At 36.3% G+C, this 19,716-nt stretch overlaps 1 protein-coding gene and 1 non-coding gene across 2 annotated transcripts in view; both read left to right on the top strand.

The window, feature by feature from the left end:
- GREM2 (gremlin 2, DAN family BMP antagonist) overlaps positions 1-19,716 on the top strand; it is a 104,877-nt gene that overhangs the window by 35,158 nt on the left and 50,003 nt on the right. The window lies entirely within an intron of this gene.
- Positions 866-981, top strand: LOC142862537 (U5 spliceosomal RNA). The gene has a single exon (XR_012913612.1). It is a non-coding gene; the product is annotated as a U5 spliceosomal RNA (small nuclear RNA).

Raw genomic sequence — 19,716 nt, 5'->3', positions numbered from 1 at the left:
TTCTGCCTGTTTGTAGGAAATGCTGTTTGTTAAGTTGAATATAGTTAGAATATCATGGAATAAAATGGGCAATTTTTTTTTCACACAAAGTAGAAAAAAATATTTACATGAATTTGAGATGAAAGAAGAGTCTGCCTACTTGTGTTACAGACACATTGGTTGGATATCAAAATCATCCGTATCAAATATAACAATTTTAAAGTGTTACAAAGTTTCCAAAGTTGTTAAGATATTATATGATTGAAATTGGTGATATGTTGGCTATTTAATCTGGTTATGCCAGTTCTCTCATGTATATACTATTTCCTACCTAAATCACAGAGTTGATCTCCACTCATTACAGCCTGCAATGTAAGGAGCACTCAGCAGGGAAAATTAATATAAAAATAGAGAAAGGAATTTAATACTGTATTGTATACAGATGGTAGTTAATGTACTCATTCTAAAAAACTTCACAGCCAGGTGCAGTGGCTTCTGCCTATAGTTCCTGCTGCTCGGGAGCAGGAGGGAGGATCCCTGAAGCCCAGTTTGAGGCTGCAGTAAGCTGTGATCCTGCCACTGCACTCCAGCCTAGGTGACAGAGCAAAACCCCATCTCTAAATAAATAAATATAAAAAGACTTGTGACACACCCTACAAATACCTGATTATTTAGATCTTACTCACTCGACACTGTCATTTTTGGAGTGACTTTATTGATGGTAATAAAGTAGTGAAACTGCAAAACAAAATTGCCTGTACTAAATGAAATCCCTTCTACAGGAAGACATTTTAAAGACCCCTGTATAGAACACAATTTGATTAACAGAGCATTGTTACATGTGGACAATAAGTGCCTCGGGGCTTTTATTAAAAAGTGGCATCTTATACTCTGGTTTCTCTTCAGATCGTATAAATCTTTCGCCTTTTACTAAAGATTTCCGTGGAGAGGAACAATTCTGAGTTTTATACCAATTTTTTGAGGTCTTGCTTTAGCAAGACTCCACAAAAAAAAAAAAAAAAAGATTTAGGCCGGGCGCTGTGGCTCACGCCTGTAATCCTAGCTCTTAGGAGGCCGAGGCGGGCGGATTGCTCAAGGTCAGGAGTTCAAAACCAGCCTGAGCGAGACCCCGTCTCTACTATAAATAGAAAGAAATTAATTGGCCAACTGATATATATATAAAAAATTAGCCGGGCATGGTGGCGCATGCCTGTAGTCCCAGCTACCCGGGAGGCTGAGGCAGAAGGATCACTCGAGCCCAGGAGTTTGAGGTTGCTGTGAGCTAGGCTGACGCCACGGCACTCACTCTAGCCCAGGCAACAAAGTGAGACTCTGTCTCAAAAAAAAAAAAAAAAAAAAGTGGCATCTTAGTTTATTCCTAGAGTTCCCTTCAACTTTCTGAAACTTGTTCATAACCCCTGCCCCCAATATCCTAACTAATTTCGTTTTGAAAAGATGAGAGCATGAACCTAACACCAAGCTTTCCATTAAAAGCATTTTAATGCCTATAAAAATCAAGCAAGTGTCTCTGTTTGTATGTATACCACTGGAAGCATCCAAAGAATACAAGAGATTTCCAACTGAATTGTAAAAACATAGTGGATCAGACATCCATGTAACTGCCAAAAACCCAGCAGGAGGCAAATAACAGCCCAATACAGAATTGACCTAAATTTCAATAGCACTTTTTAAAAGCTTTAGTGAAAGATAATTGACATACAATAAACTATGCTTAGTTAAGATGCAGAATTTTGGCACATATCACTGTGAACAAGGTAATGAACATACCCATCACCCCCTGGAGTTTCCTTTTGTACCTCTGGGGTCCCTCCACCAAAACCCAGTGCGTTGTCTAGAATTCTGTACAAATGGAAGAATCCAGTATATCTGGCTTCTTTAACTTAAGATGATTATTTTAAAATTCATCTACACTGTTGTGTGTGTCCATAGTTCATTCTTTTTTATTTTTTCTCTGAGTAGTATTCCATCGTATGGCTCTACCACAGTTTGTTTATCCGTTGACCTGTTGATGGACACTTGGATTGTGACACACACAGGTGCTGTAAACATTTGTTGTAGGAATACTTTCCTCTTGATTAAAATGCCTGAGAGCGGAGTGACTGGGTCATATGATTGGTGTAGATTTAACTTTCTTTTTAAACTCCCAAACTCTTTTCCACAGTGGTTGTACCACTTTACATTTGCATCCCCAGTGAATAGCACTTCCGGTTTCTCCACCTACTTGGCAACACTTGATAAGGTCACCCTTTCAAAGTTTAGCCATTCTAATAGGTATGCAGTGGTACCATTGTGTTTTTGATTTGCATTTTCCTAAGACTAATGGTGTCAAGCATCTTTTCATGTGCTTTATTTGCCATCTGTATATCTTTTTTTAGTGATGTGGTGATTCAAATCTTTTGCCCGTGTTTGGATTGTTTCCTGCTTATTGGATTTTGAAACTACTGAGAACCTGAATATAAGTCAAACTTCTCAGATATATGTTCTGCAAATACTTCCTTTTAGTCTGTGGCTTGTCTTTTCATTCTCTTAACAGTGTTTTTCACAGTTTCTTTTGAAGGGAAACATTTTGAATTTTGATAAAGCCCAATTTATCATTTTTTTTCTCTTATAGATTGTGATTTGGGTGTCATAGTTAAGAGATCTTTGCTTAACACAAGGTCACCAACCTTTTATTCTATATTTTTCTTATAGCAGTTTTATAGTTTTAAGTTTTTAACTTATATCTATGACTTCTCATGAGTAAATTTTTGTAAAAGGTATGAAGTGTGGATCAAAGCTCATTTTTCAACATAATTGTCCCAGCATCGTTTGCTGAATAGACTAACCTTTCTCAACTGAATTACCTTTGCATCTTTGTCAAAAATCAGTTGTCTATTTATACATGGTTCTATTTATGGAAATCTCTTTTTATTCTTTGATGAATTTGTTTATCCTAATTCTAATTACACACGATCGTGATTGCAGTAGCTTTATAAAAAGTTTTGAAATCAGGCAGTTTTAGTCTACCAACTTTATTTTTCTTTTCAAAATTGTTTTGGCTATTCAACAATTCAATAAATTGTTTCTATTTCCATATGAATTTTAGAATCTGCTTGTAAATATCTACCAAAAACCCGCTGGAATTTTTACTGAATTTGAATTGAATCAATAGATACATTTGGGAAGAAGTGATACATCAATAATACTAAGTATTTCAACTCATGAACAAGATATATCTCTCCATTTATTTGTCTTCTTTAATCTCTCAGCAATGTTCTGTAGTTTTCAGTGTACATATTTACACATTTTTTGTCAGTTTTATTTCAAAGTGTATTATATTTTTGTTATAATTACTAAGTGGTATTTTTTTTTAAATTTTGATTTCCAAATGTTTGTTCCTAGTATTTAAAAGTACAATTGGTTTTTATGCATTTATCTTTTATTCTGCAACCTCACTACACTTACCTGTTACTTCCAGTACCTTTTTGTAAATTCCATCAGATTTTTTGAATAATCATGTCATTTGAGAATAAAGACAATGTTACTTTCTCTCAATCTAAGTGCCTGTCTAGCTTTCTTTTGATGAGTGTTAGCATGGTATATTGTTTTTGACTCATTTACTTTTTACCTAGTTATGTCTTTAAAGTGTATTTATTGTAGACAGCATATGCTTTTTCATCCAATCGGACAATATCTTTCTTTTACTTAGTCGTTTAGACTGTTTACATTTAATGTGATTATTGATATGATTAGGTTTAAGTCTGTTATCTCTCAATTTGTTTTGTATTTTTCTCATCCCTTCTTTGTTCTACTTTACCTCTTTGCCTTCTTTGGATTAAAGATTTCTTATAAATCCATTTTATCTCCTTTGTGACTTATGGTCATAACTCTTTGGTGTTGTTTTAGTATTTGCTTTAAGATTTCTAGTACACTTTTTTAACTTATCACAGTCTATCTTCAAGTGTTAGTACAACTTCATGTATGACATAAGAATTTTAAAATAGTATTCTTTCATTTCTCCTCTCCCCTTCTAGTCTTTATGCTATTGTTGTCATATATTGTATTTATGAATATGTTAGAAACCCAACAACACATTTATTTTGTTTAAATAGTCAGCTATTTTTATATTGATTCAAATCTTATATATTTATTTATTTAGCTACCATTTCTGGTGTTCTATATCTCTATATATTGATGCATATTTTTACTTAATGTCATTTTCCTTCTACTTGAAGGATTTTCTTTGACATTTCTTATAGTGTGAGTCTGCTATATTGATGGATTCTTTCAGCTTTTGTGTATCTAAAAACAATCTACAGTTTTCTTTATTTCTGAAAGATCATTTTGCTGAGTATGTGAATTCTAGGTTCATAGTGTTTTTTCTTTCAATACTTTTAAGATGTCTTCTCACTGGCATTCTTCCAGAGAGAAATCTACTTTTATCCTTATCTCTGTTTCTCTGCACATGATGTGTCTTTTTAATAATATCTTGCATCCTTCATACTTTTTTATCACTGATTTTTGAGCAATTTGACTGTGATGTTTCTTGATGTAATTTTCTTCATATTTCTTGAGCTTGGGGTTCATTGAGATTCTTGGATCTATTGGTTTAGTTTTCATTAAATTTGGGAAATTTAGGCTATTATTTTCTCAAATATCTTTCTTCCCCAACTCCTTTGGGGATTCCAATTATACATATATTAGATCAATTGAAGTTATCTCACAGCTCACTGATTCTCTGCATTTTTAAAAATGTATTTTCTCAATGTTTCATTTTGGATAGTTTCTGTGGTTAAGTCTTCAAGTTCATTAATCTTTTCTTTTACAATGTATAATCTCCCATTAATCCTATCCAGTGTATTTTAAATCTCAGATAATGTAGTTTTTCTCTCTTGAAGTTTGACTTGGATCTTTTTATATTTCCCACATCTCTGCATAATTTTTTGAATATATATAATATAGTTATAGCAACTTTTTAACTTAGTTCGCTGCTAATTTTATTATTTGTGTCAGTTCTTAATTGATTTCAGCTGATTAATTTTTCTCGTCACTGTGGTTTACGGTTTTCTATTTCTCTGCATGCCTGGTGATCTCTGATTGGATGCTAGACATTGTGAATTTTATTTTTTTGAATACTGGATATTTTTGTAATTCTTTAAATATTCTTGAGTTTTGTCCTGGGAAGCAGTTAAGTTACATGGAAATACTTTGATCTTTTTAGGTCTCTAATCCATTTGATTAACTCTTTCCCTGGTCTTGAGTAGTTTCTTCACGTACATTCTTTGATCACTACTCAGCTGAATACCACAAAGGAGCCTTCTGCAGATTTCTGTTACGCTCTCTCTCTGTGCTGCTCTCTCTTCTCAGAAACCCTGTCCTGAGAACTCTAGTTGCCTTGATCTCCCCAGACTCTCAGTCTCATTTCCTCCATGCAGGAAGTTCTTCAGGCTCCACTGGGTTTCTCCTCTCTACAGTACAACCCAGAAATTCTCTCAAAGCAGTAAGCTGGGGTGATCGGAAAGTTCACTTTGTTTTCTGTCTCCCAGAGATCATGGTCCTTTGTTACTCAGTGTGTGAGAAGCCATGGTTTCAAATATTTTTCTTGTTTTGTTCTAGTTGGGTTTTGGTTTTGGCATTGGTATTGACTGTTTCAGGCAGGAGCACAAATTCAGTCCCTTTACTCCATCTTGGCCAGAAGCAGAGGTCCTCAATTTAATTTGCAACCTATTATCAAACTAGTCTACATTTTCTCTTGAAAGGTTTTATATATGTATATTTCTCAGCATTTTAACCAGTAATTTAAAGCTTGATGGTACAAATATCAGACAGAAAAAAAAGTCCTCTGGTTTCAAAGAAAAACACAAAAGCTCAAAGAGATTACATGATTTTGTGTCCATCTGTGGCTTTAATGCAAACATTGCAAAACAAAACAAAACAAAACTTATGTATCATGCAGAGGTCTCTTAGTGAAGAATGACTCTACCCTAAACCAAAAAATAATTCAATAACATTAAGTTTATGGAAGACACAATAAATAGTAACAACTTTTTATGTGTTTATTGCTTTAATTGGTGATACTTTTTGCAGTTGGTCAAATTATAGTCATCAAAATTATTTGTAAAATATTATTTATATCTGAAGCCTTATACACGTAAATTTATAAAGTGCACTTAAAAAATATTACAGTTAAATTTTGGCAAATCAAGAGTGCTCTCAATTTTAATGATTCATGTTGCTAATTTGATGTTACCACTTCAGGAGTAAATGAAAACATGGCATTATAATATACAGAGACTACACATAATTCCTGAATAGAACTTTGTCCTGACCTAGAAAATAAATGTGTAATAATGATAGAAAGTGCCTTAAAGCTTAATCCCCAAATCCCACAATCATACATTCAATAACAAGGTACCCAGTATCCATGTAGACTAACTAAAATGTTTGCATAAGGTAAATACTAAGAACCACATAAAAACCAGTTACGGCAGATCTAACTTTGGTGGGACCTAAAACTTAGACAACGTGGGGATCCTTTGTAAAGGAACAAAATCGAAAATTACAAATATATAACTTGTACCAAAAAGGAAGTTAACATAGTATTCCTAAAAGGCATTCCAGTATTAGAAGGCTAACTCATCCATGGACAGGGGTGACTGTGAACCACATAAATACATTCTACCAAACCCCAATTGAATGTATCTCCAACCCAAGTCCCCTAGAGATGAAAAATACAAAATATGTCCACGGCTGTATCAGTGCCACCTGATGCAAGAGAAAATGTGCAGGAGGGCACATGGGAATGGAAAGACATTCAGTATTAATCAATTGTAGTTAATATATCTTACCTTTGCAGATGTTACAAAACCATAGGACTGTGCTCATATATTACTAGGTGCCCTACAGCAGTGGTCTCCAACCTTTTTGGTACCAGGGACTGGTTTCACAGAAGACAATGTTTCCATGGATGGTGACGGGGGATGTTTTTAGGATGATTCAAGTACATTGCATTTATTGTGCACTTTATTTCTATTATTATTATATGGTAACATATAATGAAATAATTATACAACTCACCATAATGCAGAATCAGCGGGAGCCCTGAGGTTATTTTCCTGCAGCCAATGCCACCACTGATCTGACAGGAGGTAGAGCTCAGGTGGTGATGCGAGTATGGGGAGCATCTGTACATACAGATGAAGCTTTGCTTGCTGGCTCACCCACTGCTCCCCTCCTGCCGTGCAGCCCAGTTCCTAAGAGGCTACAGGCCAGTACTGGTCCATGGCCCAGGGGTTGGGGACCCCAGTCCTGGAGGACCATTAGCTTTATCCTAAATCCACACCTCTGATGGAAGAAAGGAAAGGAATATCGTGACAGTACAGACTGAGATGACTTAAATTGTCACATCTCCACCTTTCTCCAAACAAGTAACTTTAGAAACCTCAACATTGGTTACTGATGGGGATCTTGCCTTTACTGTATCTCTAAACATTGAAAGTTCAAAGGCCAATGGGTACATGCCTGCCTATTGGTTTTATTTAACAAGGAATATAAAAGGGAAGGAAGATTATAGGAGATACATGGGTAAGAAATGGGGAAGTGGGCTGGAAAAGGCCATAGAGATATGGGATCCTGCTAACACAGAGCACAAAATGACCCAGGATCCCAGGTTAACCTGGCTATGCTGGCTCCACCTAAGCGGTTGCTATGGAGACCACCTAACACTCACATGAGTCTCCTTGACTAAACGTCCTGGGAAACTCACACAAAAGGTAGCAACCCTATCCCGTACTTGGATTAATAGCTCGGCACAGAGCATTTTTTCCATCCTCAGCTATTCTGTTCTTGTCTAAATCAATTTGTTATGCCATTATGTTACAGAATGTATTCATACGGCAATTTTTGCTAACTTACTTCTTATCCTTTAATAAGCAGTAGCAAACAGACAGAAGTCCATCCACCATGAACTTAGCCCGAGGAGCATTGTGTTCTCCAGTCCCAAGTCTTCATATTTTTCAGAATACTGCAATGGGTTAAGAGACATCAAATTAAAAACCAATATGTTCCTGTGCACGCACACACACACATACACACGCTACAACCCTATAGTTCCCTAAACATCTCTATAGTAAATCCTAAATAGAAGGGCCAGTGTCAGATATAAATAATTTCCTCTAGAGATACTGGAAATACCAGGACATTCTCTGGGATCCTGTCTCTTGGTGTCTTTCCCACAGAGAAATATTAAACTAATGGCATGGATTACACCTACAGTGAAAGGTGAAACTGAACACCAAGGCAGCCCCCAGAGGATTAGGTTTTGATTTCTGACACCACCTGTTAACGTAGGAATCCTAATCCTTGGGAGCACAAAATGGCTCAGGGGCAGGACTGCTTGTAATAAAGTTTACAAGTAACCCTGTCATTTTTCAATTTCAGTCATTTCATTCGGCTGACAAGGTAAAAGGATTGTAGTAAAAGGGCATCCACTACCACAACTGTAGGTTCGTCGGGTTGGGGCCATGTAGTTTCACAAAAGGATCAGGGCTGTGGGACCATCTGTTTATATTTACCATTGCTCTACCATTCTGAGTCAGCAGCAACCAGGCAATTGCATCACCTGCCCTCCAAATAAAGAACCACTATCAGCCCAAACACTCACTTCATCCAAAAAATGTTTCATTTTTTTTTCTTTGTGTAAAGAATCTTTGAATTGACAAGCAGCAGCATGGTATTGTATTTAATATTCACATAGTAGCTTGTAACATTTAATGAGTCAATTTTTCATCAGCTTATTTATTTGAGATCTTATTTAAAAAAGAAGTGACTTTACAAGGTGTAGAGGAAAGAGCATGGCTTTTGGATTCAGACAACAGTGATTTCCAATGCTGAACCCACCACTTAGAAGAGCTGTGATTTTGGACAAGCTTCTTATTCTGTGTATGTTACTTTTTCCCTAAATGGAGATAATAATATCTATTTTGAAGATTTGTTGGGAGGATTAATGATCCATGTACCTGACAAGTAATAAGCATATAGTAAAATATTTCCATTTCACAGTGCCTGTGGCAGGTGTTTTTTTTTTTTTTTTTTTTGAGTGCAGGATTATTGTGTGATTGATGACAAAATTTTCTCAGTTTTCAGCAAATGTCTCAAAGAATTGTTTACATGAAAGTCTCTTATCAGGGCATTAAAATAATTGACTCTGAGAACATTTTATTTTATTATTATTAAAAGAGCTTTGTAATATGAAGTAGTTTATTTATGGAACCAAAAAGGCTTACTCTTTTTAACTGCATTCTCGACTTCCACCTTTTGCCTGGGCCTATTAGGTTGGGCAAATAAAATGTAATGGAAATCAACTGGAAAATTGGAATTCGGTAAACTTTCCTTGGCTTTGCTCTGTTCAAACTTCACATGCAATTCTTCAAGTCTTTTAATCCTCTAGTGGGTAATCCTTCTCCCAAATAACAGCCTTCCTTTCTGCATTCAATTAATCCACAAGTATTTATTAAAGACCTACAGTGAGCCTGCACCACCACATGAAGCACTATGGGGTCTGTAAGGAAAATAAATGATGACAGATTATATACTAATTATTGGTTCACAAACCACACGTAGAACCTGTCTCCTTCTCAGTCTCACCTTGAAAGAGGTCATTTTCACACTCAAGGAACTTAAAACCTAGAGAGATATTATCATACATGAATCAATTAGCAAGCAACGGACGATTGTCTACTTATACAGTGTTAATTCATGTGGCCTAAACTTTCCTAAATAGTTGGCCAGAGATAGGCTATATCACTAACGGTCGGGTCACCAGGTCACCCATCATGAACATGTTTGGATTTTAGGTGGATGGTAAAAGTAAAGAAAAAAATTAGAGAGGCTGCGAAATAGTCAAAAGATATTACCCACAGGGGGACTGGATCAGTAGATGTTTAAAAGGAGCCAGATGATTAATTTGGGGGCCAGGGAGAAGAAGGTATGGACAGAGACGCTGGTTTTAGCTAGATGGGGAAGACTTGAATGCAAGGCTTGGCTTTCCACTATTTCATTCTATAGGCCAGGACGGCACCAGCTGGGGGAGCAGAGGTTGGTGGTTAAGATGGGATTTAAGGAAAGTAGTAAACTTAAGTAACATAATACAGAAATTTTAATTTGCTTTTTGAGGGTCTACCTCTTGTCTTGTTCTTTCATTAATTTGCCACTGTATTCCCACATTAATAACTATTTCATTTAACTACCCTCTTCAGTTGAGTTCAGTTCATTATACTTTCAACCACTTATTATGCACTAAACACAGTCCTAGAGAAACAAAGAAGAGCAGGAGTCAATCTCCCCTCCCAAGGAGCTTAAGATTTAGCCCAGAAGTAGTCCTGAGACACTTTGTAGTCATCCACAAGGTCGTGATAATCCTAAAATATTGTGTGTCTTTTCCTTCATGATAGCCCTGGTGGCAAAAAAGCAGTGGTAGGTAAGACTGCTGGCACCTGTGCACCCATTGTGGCCATGTCTCCCAACAACAGTACTGGTTGTCTTTTTTGCTGGGCAATGGCAGAAAAAAGAAGTTGCCGGTTTCACTGAAGAACTTCATCCACACAGCGGTAAAAATTCTTAACTTTATTAAAGCCTTGAGTAAGTGTCTTTTTCTTTTTTTGAATAATAAGTGAGGCAGAGTCTCTCTATGTTGCCCAGACTGGACTTGAACTCTTAGGCTCAAACGACACTCCCATCTCAGCCTCCCTAGTAGCTGGGACTGCAGGCTCAGATGTCTTTTTAATATTCGCTGTGACTACTGCTGAAAGCACTCCTGCTGCACACTGAAGCACCATGAGTGTTTCAGGACAAAAGCACTTGTGCCATTATTTGAGCTGAACACATTGAGCACCGTCGAACCATGTTTCATGGAATATTTTTATTCAAAGAAAAACTGCCAGACAAACTTATGGTTAGTCCAACGTGACTATTTGGGAGAAATTTTCTCAAAATGTAACAAAATGAGCCTGTCATTTCATGGAAAGCTACTGGCAGTATTTGCAATAAAAAAAAAAAATAAATAAAAAACAAACAAAAAAAATCCAAGCTTTCAGGAAAGTATTCGAATTTTAGAAAATGTTATCTGCCACCAGTAGCTTGACAGTTCGTCAGTACTTAAAAGACTTTTCCAGTGAAATTGGTGGGGATATGAATGACTGATTTTTTTTCATATTGTATAATAAATGTGTCAGCATTTTAAAGATCTGCACAATTCAGTAAGCCAATGCATGAGTTTATAAAATCATGCTTAAACAGAAAATCCATTCAAAGTGCATGGTAGACCAAGTTTCCAAGTAATAGAGTTCATGAAGTTCACTGATATAGTTTTAAATTCCACGTTTCAACTATCCCTTAAAAGAGAAACTATTTCACATCAAGTTTTGGTGAACTACCAAAGAATATCCACAATAATTATCTAGAAAGGCTAAATCATTACATATATGTGTGAGGCCAGATTTTCTTTGTATACTTCAACCAAACTAACAACAGCACAACAGACTTAATGCAAAAGCAGCTAGGAGAATGCAGCTGTTTTCTGTTAAGCCAAATATTAAAAGAGATTTGCCAAAATGTAAAAGAATGCCATTCTTCCCATTTTTTTTTTTGTTTGGGGAAATATAGTTTCTTTTTGTAAAACATATAACGAGTTTATTATCATTATTTTTAAATGATGTAATAAATAAATATTTAAAATTGTTTTCAGTTATAATTTCTAATATAAGAAATATGATAGATATATTATCTAGACAGATAATCAACAGAAACAAAAGCTCCTTGAGGTCCTTAATTTTTTAAGAGTGAAATGGGTTTAGAGACTAATAAGTTTGAGAACTGCTGGTCTAGCCAATTATGGGGTATTTAGGGAAAGCTTTTCCCCGTTTTGAAGGGCTCCCGTAGCCTCTGATTAATACAAATCAGCATAGCTCACTAATTATCAGGGGTGCAATTATGACTGAGAACTTACTAAGCTTCCTCCATGCGTTGTTTTTTATCAGTCATATATTCCTTTTTCATAGTTAATATTCTATTTATGTAATTTGAATGCCATATATGCTTCGCAGGCTTTTTTTCTAAGATTTTTTTTTTTTTATGTTTCATTGAAGTTCTTTTTGTATCATTTAGAGGTAAATTTTTCTTCAACACTTGATGAATAAATCAGATCTCTCTCAGCTGCCAACCCACCTCAGACTTTCAGCACCCACAAAGCAATTACTCTCGGTGTTTCCAGCTGATTCTTAGGATATTTTTCTATATATATAGCACACTTATATTATGAAATCTTAATTTCCAATAGTTGGCATTAGCTACTGACTCCCCGCTGTGGAAGAGGAGACTCCAGCCGTCTTTCACCTCAGCTCCCTGAGTGGGTCACCATCCCCACCCAAACTCACACGCCCCTCCTCATGCCCTCGTCCTAATAATACCAACATTTTGGTTAGATAAATGTTAACTTCTTACACGATTACACCCATGTACGCATGATTCACAATGAAACCATGGGGCGCAATTATCATTTTTTCTTTCCTGAGCAACTTTTTTGTTCTCCCTGGATTAATCATTCTATCTTTGAATTTTTTTCTGTTACCTTTTTTTCAGCCTCAAACTTCCCATTGGTTGCATAATCTTCCGTTGATAAATTAATCACATTAGCTATTCACTTACTGTCATCTGCCTGAGGTGGTCTCTCAGGGTGCCCTCGGGCCTACCCAGTCAGGGCGATTGCTCACCAGGCAGCTGTGCGGCAGCCATCTTGGGATCTCTTACCATTCCTTCCCATCAAGCCCCTACTCATGCTTATCCCTTGCTCTTCTTTTTTCTTGTTTTTCTCCTTAGTTTGGCGAGTCACACTCTAGTAGCTTCCCCGGGAAGGGTACATGGAAGATTAAATTTCCTAGAATGTACATGTCTAAAAATATATAGATTAATATATTGTAAATTAATAAACAAATAGATTTAGTAATCTGAAAGAGAATTTCAGTTTGAAAATCAGTTTGTCTCAGAATTTTGAAGTCCTGTCTCCATTGTCTTCTGCTTTTGTTATAGCCATTGAGAATTCTCATGCTGTTTTCTTATTTGGTTCTTTGTGTGAAAACTATTTTGGTTTTTGCTTGTTTGTTTGTCCTTTCTGGAAAAAATTAAAATCTTTTCCTTAAATCTACTTTGGAAAGTTATTAACATTGTGCTTTGGGGATGTATTGTTAATTTATTGTGCTAGATATTGGTGGAGTCTATCAAATATTTTCTTTAATGATTGTGTTGATGATTTCTTCCTCTCTACTTTCCCAGGTCTCTCTTCTGTAATTCCTTTTATTCAGATGTTGGACCTTTTATAGTGATCCTTTAAATTTCTTTATTGTCTCTCTCCTATTTTGCATCTTTTGCCATTTTGTTTTTAGTTTGCAGAGATTTTTTTTCATCTTCCAATTTTTATTTTTGCTATTTTATTTTTAATTTCCCATAGTTCTTTCTTATTCTCTCTCTCTTTTTTTTATAATGAGACAGAGTTCCACTCTGTCATACTAGGTAGAGTGAAGTGGCATAATGATAGTTCACTGCAACCTCAAACTCCTGGGCTTATGCAAGCCTCTTGCCTCTGCCTCCCCAGTATCTAGGACTACAGACGAACATCACAACCCCCAGCTAATTTTTCTGTTTTTAGTAGAGATGGGGTCTCGCTCTTGCTCAAGCTGGTCTCGAACTCCTGAACTCAAGTGATCTTCCGCCTTGGCCTCCCAGAGTGGTTAGATTACAGGTCTGAATAATCCTTTCTTAGTAGCTTCTTTTTTCACCATAGATACAATGTTTTCTTTACCTCTTATAGGATTCTCTTATCTTTACTAGAATTCTGAAGGTTTTTTTTCTGCCTGAATATTTCTCTTTTCTGTGAGTTTTTATTGCCTTTGGTTAGCTTGTTTGGGGCGTTTCCTCTAATGTTAGAGGATTTTCTCAATGTCTGCTGATTGATACCTGGCAGTTTGTGGCTTGTATTTAAAATTAGAGCAGTAAAAAAACTTATTTGTGGCCAAGCCCAGGGGCTCACACCTGCAATCCTAGCACTTTGGGAGGCCGAGGCTGGAGTATCGCTTGAGGCCAGGAGTTTGAGACCAGCCTGAGCAACATAGCAAGACCCTATCTCTACAAAAAATTAAAAATCAACTGGGTGGGTCGTGCACACCTATAGTCCCAGCTACTCAGGAGGCTGAGGCAGGAGGATCACTTGAGCCCAGGAGTTTGACGTTGCAGTGAGCTATGAAGCTATGATGACAACACTGCCCTCTAGCCTGGGCAATGGAGTGAGACCCTGTCTCTAAAAAGACTTAATAGAAGCGCAATACTAATGCGTAGACTGACTGATTATGGAACAATTATGTACTGCAGTGTGATCTAAGTTGAGTCTTGGATCCAAAGCCATGACATTAGGCTGCTTTTCCCCTGCTGGTGCTAAAAGATTTCCTAGGGAAGGCTCATCCTATTCTGCCTTGGGAGTATACACCTGGCGCAGAGTTAGTTCTCTGGGAACTGAGTTGGGAAAGAAGCCTGGAGATTTCCGTATTCAAACTTTTGCTCAATTGCCTTAGCACATGGCCTCACTTTTCACTGGTGTTCTTATGTTCCAGAGACCTGCTTTAACCATCTCCAAAGAATAAGTATACACACATACATATATGTGCATGTATGCAATATGTGTATATGTATCCAGGAAATAAATATCACCCTTTGGAGCAGGACAATTTCCTGGGGTTAGGGGTGCTGGAAGTGTGATTCCTTCCTAAACAGATCTTCAATCAATCTTTTTGTTTGTAGCCTCAAATTCATTCCCATTTGCAAGGTATCTTGTGCTCCCAGTTTCTTTTTGACTTCATCCCTGCTGGATTATGCTCTTCAAGGAGTTACCAAAGGCCATCCTTGCAGCCTTTAAAATTATGTTGCTATTGTCTGTTCTCCTACTATTTGTCCATTTGAATTTCTTTCTCTCTTTTAAATCACCTCCTTCCTTTTTTTAATATCTTCACTGTCTTTTAAGTGGGTTTTTGGAATGCACTGGCAGTGTTTACGTATTTCGATCTGCTGCCTATAAATAAAGACCCACTTTGATTTTTATTGTTTATTTGCTTGGAAAAATTTCCAAAAATTGTCAGAGATTTCATATTCTAGAATTTGCAAAGAATAAAAGCATTTTTAAAAGATTTTATTAAAATTTGATTTGATTTATAACTTTAGATGTAGCTCTAGTTTTCAGACATCAAACATAACTTAAGAAAATATATTATGTAAAGCTACTTGAGGGTATTGGAATCTAATGACAGAGAAAAATGGAATTCGGTGATAAATGAAGGCTAACATCCATCTGTCATCATTTTCAGCATTGGGGACACAGTTTTGGGACACGCTCTACCAGAAACTCTCATAACTGCAAGGAGGTGTCACGAAGCTCATTTTTGTCATATCTTAGAAAAATAAATTCAAAAGGGAAAATAAGAGCCAAAGGCTATTAAATCAAAGGTGACTAAAATATCCTGGCAATTAAAATCTGTCTACTCTGTGGAAATTATGAATTAGCTGCAGTTTTTGCATCTGTTTCAAATCATGCTATTCTCCAAGGATAGTTGGGGTGAGTGGCTAATGGATAACATACTTTAAATATCTTTCCAGTACAAATTTTTTAGACTCTCAAATCATTGAAAGCCCATTTTTCACTTATCTCTTGATCTCCTGATAAATTTCTCCTAACTGTATTGTCTTCATCCAAACTATGTATGACGCCAATGTTCCCTGGTGTACATACTCAATTCTAGTTAATGTACAACTCATTTCTATCCTTAGAGGTTGTATGGGCACCAAATACAGCTACAGTTTTGTTTTACATGATTCAGCTCTGATTTAACTTGGTCCAAAACATTTTTATGTTTTGCACGTATTTAAATTATTTACACCAATTTTAGAAACCGCATCTACTCATTCATTTCCACATTGCCAATAATCACAGCTGAGGCTTTTTGGCCTTATACTTTGCATCAGGCCCTGTGCTGAATGTTTTATGTATCTAAACCAGGCGTCCTCAAACTAAGGCCCGCGGGCCACATGCGGGTGTTTTTGCCCACTTGTTTTTTTACTTCAAAATAAGATATGTGCAGTGTGCATAGGAATTTGTTCACAGTTTTTCTTAAACTATAGTCCGGCCTTCCAACGGTCTGAGGGACAGTGAACTGGTCCCCTGTTTAAAAAGTTTGAGGACCCCTGAACCATATCTAGCCCTAATAACAACTCAGTATTACAGATGTAAAAACCAAGCCAGAAGGAGGCAAAACAACTTGCTCAAGATCATTTAATTAGTGAGTAATAAAACCAGGACTTGAACCCAGGTCTGTCTGCCCCCAAATCCTGCATTCTTCCACATTACAAAATAAAGCCTCTCAGTATATTGTCACAATCCTTAAATGGCAATCAATTTTTACCGTTAGCATAACTAATGGGGAGAAATAGAGGAAAAAGGACAAGATATGCCAACTCAAATTCCCAGAGAAGGAAAACCTGCTGTAATTATTGGAATGAGATAAAAGCTCTTAAGAATACATGAAAACCATTGTGCAAACTGTGATATTTAAGTCCCAGTTGTTTATTTTGTAACCATGTAAAAAACTACATTTTTTATAACAATTTAATGCTTACTGGTAAGCTGCCTATGCAAATGTGTTTGTTCATGTCAACACCTACTCATGAAAAATTATTGTTTGCTTGGATATGTTCAACTGTGTTTGGAAACTATCACTCCTACAACCAAATAATATTAGCACCACTAAATTTATGTGCGTGTGTATATGTATATGTGTATATATATATATATATATATTGTTTTTTTCACTGTAACTATGTCCCTGGAGGGGCACTGGAATAAATTTTAGGACACTGAACTAATCCAACATTCAGCTTTTTACCTGTTCACTTGCCTGAGGGCTCCTGGGCTGAAGTCTGAACATTCTTAGCAATATACCCACTTGGCCCTGAGAACCGAATAAGTAGAACTCAGGCAGTGTATACAATCTGAAAATGATAGAACATGAAAACATTTCTTTTTTATTTACTTAGCTTGTTCAGTAATCACTGCAAGCCTACTTTTCCTTTGAAATCAACTAGGGATTTTTAAAATCTGAACTTTAATTTTAGTTGCCAAAAGCTTTAAAAATACCCTTTTCTTCTGTATAATTCTACTTCTTGATCACCCTTCTGAATCAGAAAACAAAAAGCCACATTCAAATTTAAAAATATATATATCCTATCGATCTATTTGTTGGATAGTTTAATAGTCATTATAGGAGATAGAGACAAATCAGATCCACTCACTTTTCTAAAAAGAACCTAAATTAAAGTAGAAGAAAAATCAAATGGAGAAGGGCTAAAGCATATTTATCAATAGTTATAATAAAAGACATAAGATGAACAACTTCATATGAGATGTACAAATGCAAGTGATTATGTGACTGTGAGAAGGCAGTCGTGTCCAATTTCTTTGGGCTAACCATGGCAGAGAACTTGTTTGCCTATCCTGGCATTATTTGTTCTCATATAGACTGTGTGCTCCATGAAGCCCAAAACCATATATGACTTATTTCTTTTTGTAGTTCTAGTGCCTGGCACCATTTTTGAATATACAAGACAATTGATAAATATTTTTTGAGTTAACCCATTCATTCATTCAGTCATCTATTCGATATTTTGTACCTTTCTTGCTGCTCCACTTAATTCTTGTTAGTTTTTTTATTGCCTCAGATATTATTTTTAAAAATCAAAATGTGTTACCTGTTAGGGGACACACACTTATCTACCCATAGCAGAGAAGAACGAACTAATCCAGTGAAATGGGAAGGTTCAGTTTTATTTACACCAGCAAAGGTGATAGCAGATAGAGGAATTAGGTGTTGGTTTATTTTTTTGTTTGTTTATCAAAAGTTTAAGCTCCAAGAAGGATTACTGTAGAATGCCACATTGGATGGCCAGTAAGGCACTACTTTTTGGAAAAGAGTCATCCATATAGGGACATCAAAGAGAGAAATAGGAAAACACCTAAAAGACAGCTTTCCTATGTGTAATTTTAGTTTAGATTGTTTCTATATTAAATTAGTGTATCAAATGTCTTTGAAGACTCAGCTTAGAGGAAATTAAAAAAGAAAAAAAAATTATCTCTCCCATTTGCAAAAGGAAGATCAAGTGAAATCACTTTTATCCCTTTCATCTGTGTTGGAATAAATGAATTTTAAAACTTCCAACTCACAACTCCATTTCGCTGTATCATGCAACTTTACTGAATTTATAGACAGATTGGCATGAAGTTCAAAGTAGTTCCATTTGTATAAGGCAGTGGTAGTTCTCTGCTCTGGAAGCTATTCCTACTTAGTTGCAAAGAACATCTGCTTTCTTCTGGGACCATACGCAGTATATATCTGAGGAAGAGGTGCTGACTCTGCAGACTGGTCTGAAAAACCTGGAAAGTATTAGGTTTTTCAGTATGAAATGTTTGGTTTCCTTAAGCACTGAGTTTGACAGTTGATATCTCTGACATTTCACTTTGACACTTCTTGTTTTATTTTTATTGTGAAGATGCATCCTCAGCCTTAATAATAGATTGCATATCACTGCTTCTTTCCAGAATCAACAAAAATGAAATGACCCAAAGAGGAAGGCAAGGCTCTCATGTATGTAGCATCCAAGTCAGGAGTTGATGATCTAAGCGACCCGGAAGCTGGGGGTTTTGCTGGGCTCTGGGAACGTGGGAAGGTCCTTCAACCAGTGAGGGCAGATTGTTCACTCTTGGCAAGAGATTTTATCCATACATACCTTGGGATTTGCTTTTCATTTTCACTTTTTCCCCCCCTTGGTCTGTGTGTTCTAAACCAGATTCCCCTTCTCTATAAATCTGTCAGGTATTTTCCGTGGAACTTTACGAGGAGAATTAAGAAAACCAAACTCTATAAAGATAAGAGTTCAGATGTTAACCATTGAGGAATATGAATTCTGTTCTGGATTATTTATACACGTGTGCATAGGATTTCTTTATGTCTCCATATACATTTCATTTCAATTGGTCTCAAAAGTGTTCATTATATAAATAAACAGTGGCGAGCCTGAGACCTCACGCTGCATTAAACCTGGAGTGTTAACTGTTTAAAGTGTGTGGGCTCGTTTATGATTGCTAATCGGGATCTTGTGCCTAATTAAATGTGGAGGCCTTTGAGATTGTGTCAACACCCACATTTTATATTGAGTTGAGATTTCTGCGCATCTGACAGGTTGATGGGTGTGTAGGGGGCACTAGTGAGAATCTCAGAAGAAATTCATCACTTGACTCCTAGGGAGTGGGGAAATGGCAATAAAAATTGCATGTATCATTTGTCCTGTGATCTTAAAGGCTGCATACAGCCCACTTGCAAGAGAATGGAAGAAATTAGCTTTCCACACTCAGGCTAGCTTCTCCTTTTAAGCAACAGAAGAGTCAAGTTGGAAAGTACCTTTCTTCCGCTTATGCTATATGGCATTAAAATCCACTGTGATTTTGTACAGCTTTGCCTGATGTCTGAAAAGACCAAGTTGTCTTACTTTTAATTCAGGGTTCACTTTCAAGGATTTTTTTGCTTGTTTGTTTGTTTGTTTTTGTCATTTCCAATAGGGCTTCTGATTTTCCTTGGCCTCAAAGTATGCTAA

The sequence above is a fragment of the Microcebus murinus genome, chromosome 19 (genome assembly GCF_040939455.1).
Source record: "Microcebus murinus isolate Inina chromosome 19, M.murinus_Inina_mat1.0, whole genome shotgun sequence".
In the NCBI taxonomy this organism is placed as follows: Eukaryota; Metazoa; Chordata; class Mammalia; order Primates; family Cheirogaleidae; genus Microcebus; species Microcebus murinus.
The sequence above is the reverse complement of the archived record's forward strand: the minus strand, read 5'-3'. Positions and strand labels throughout refer to the sequence as shown.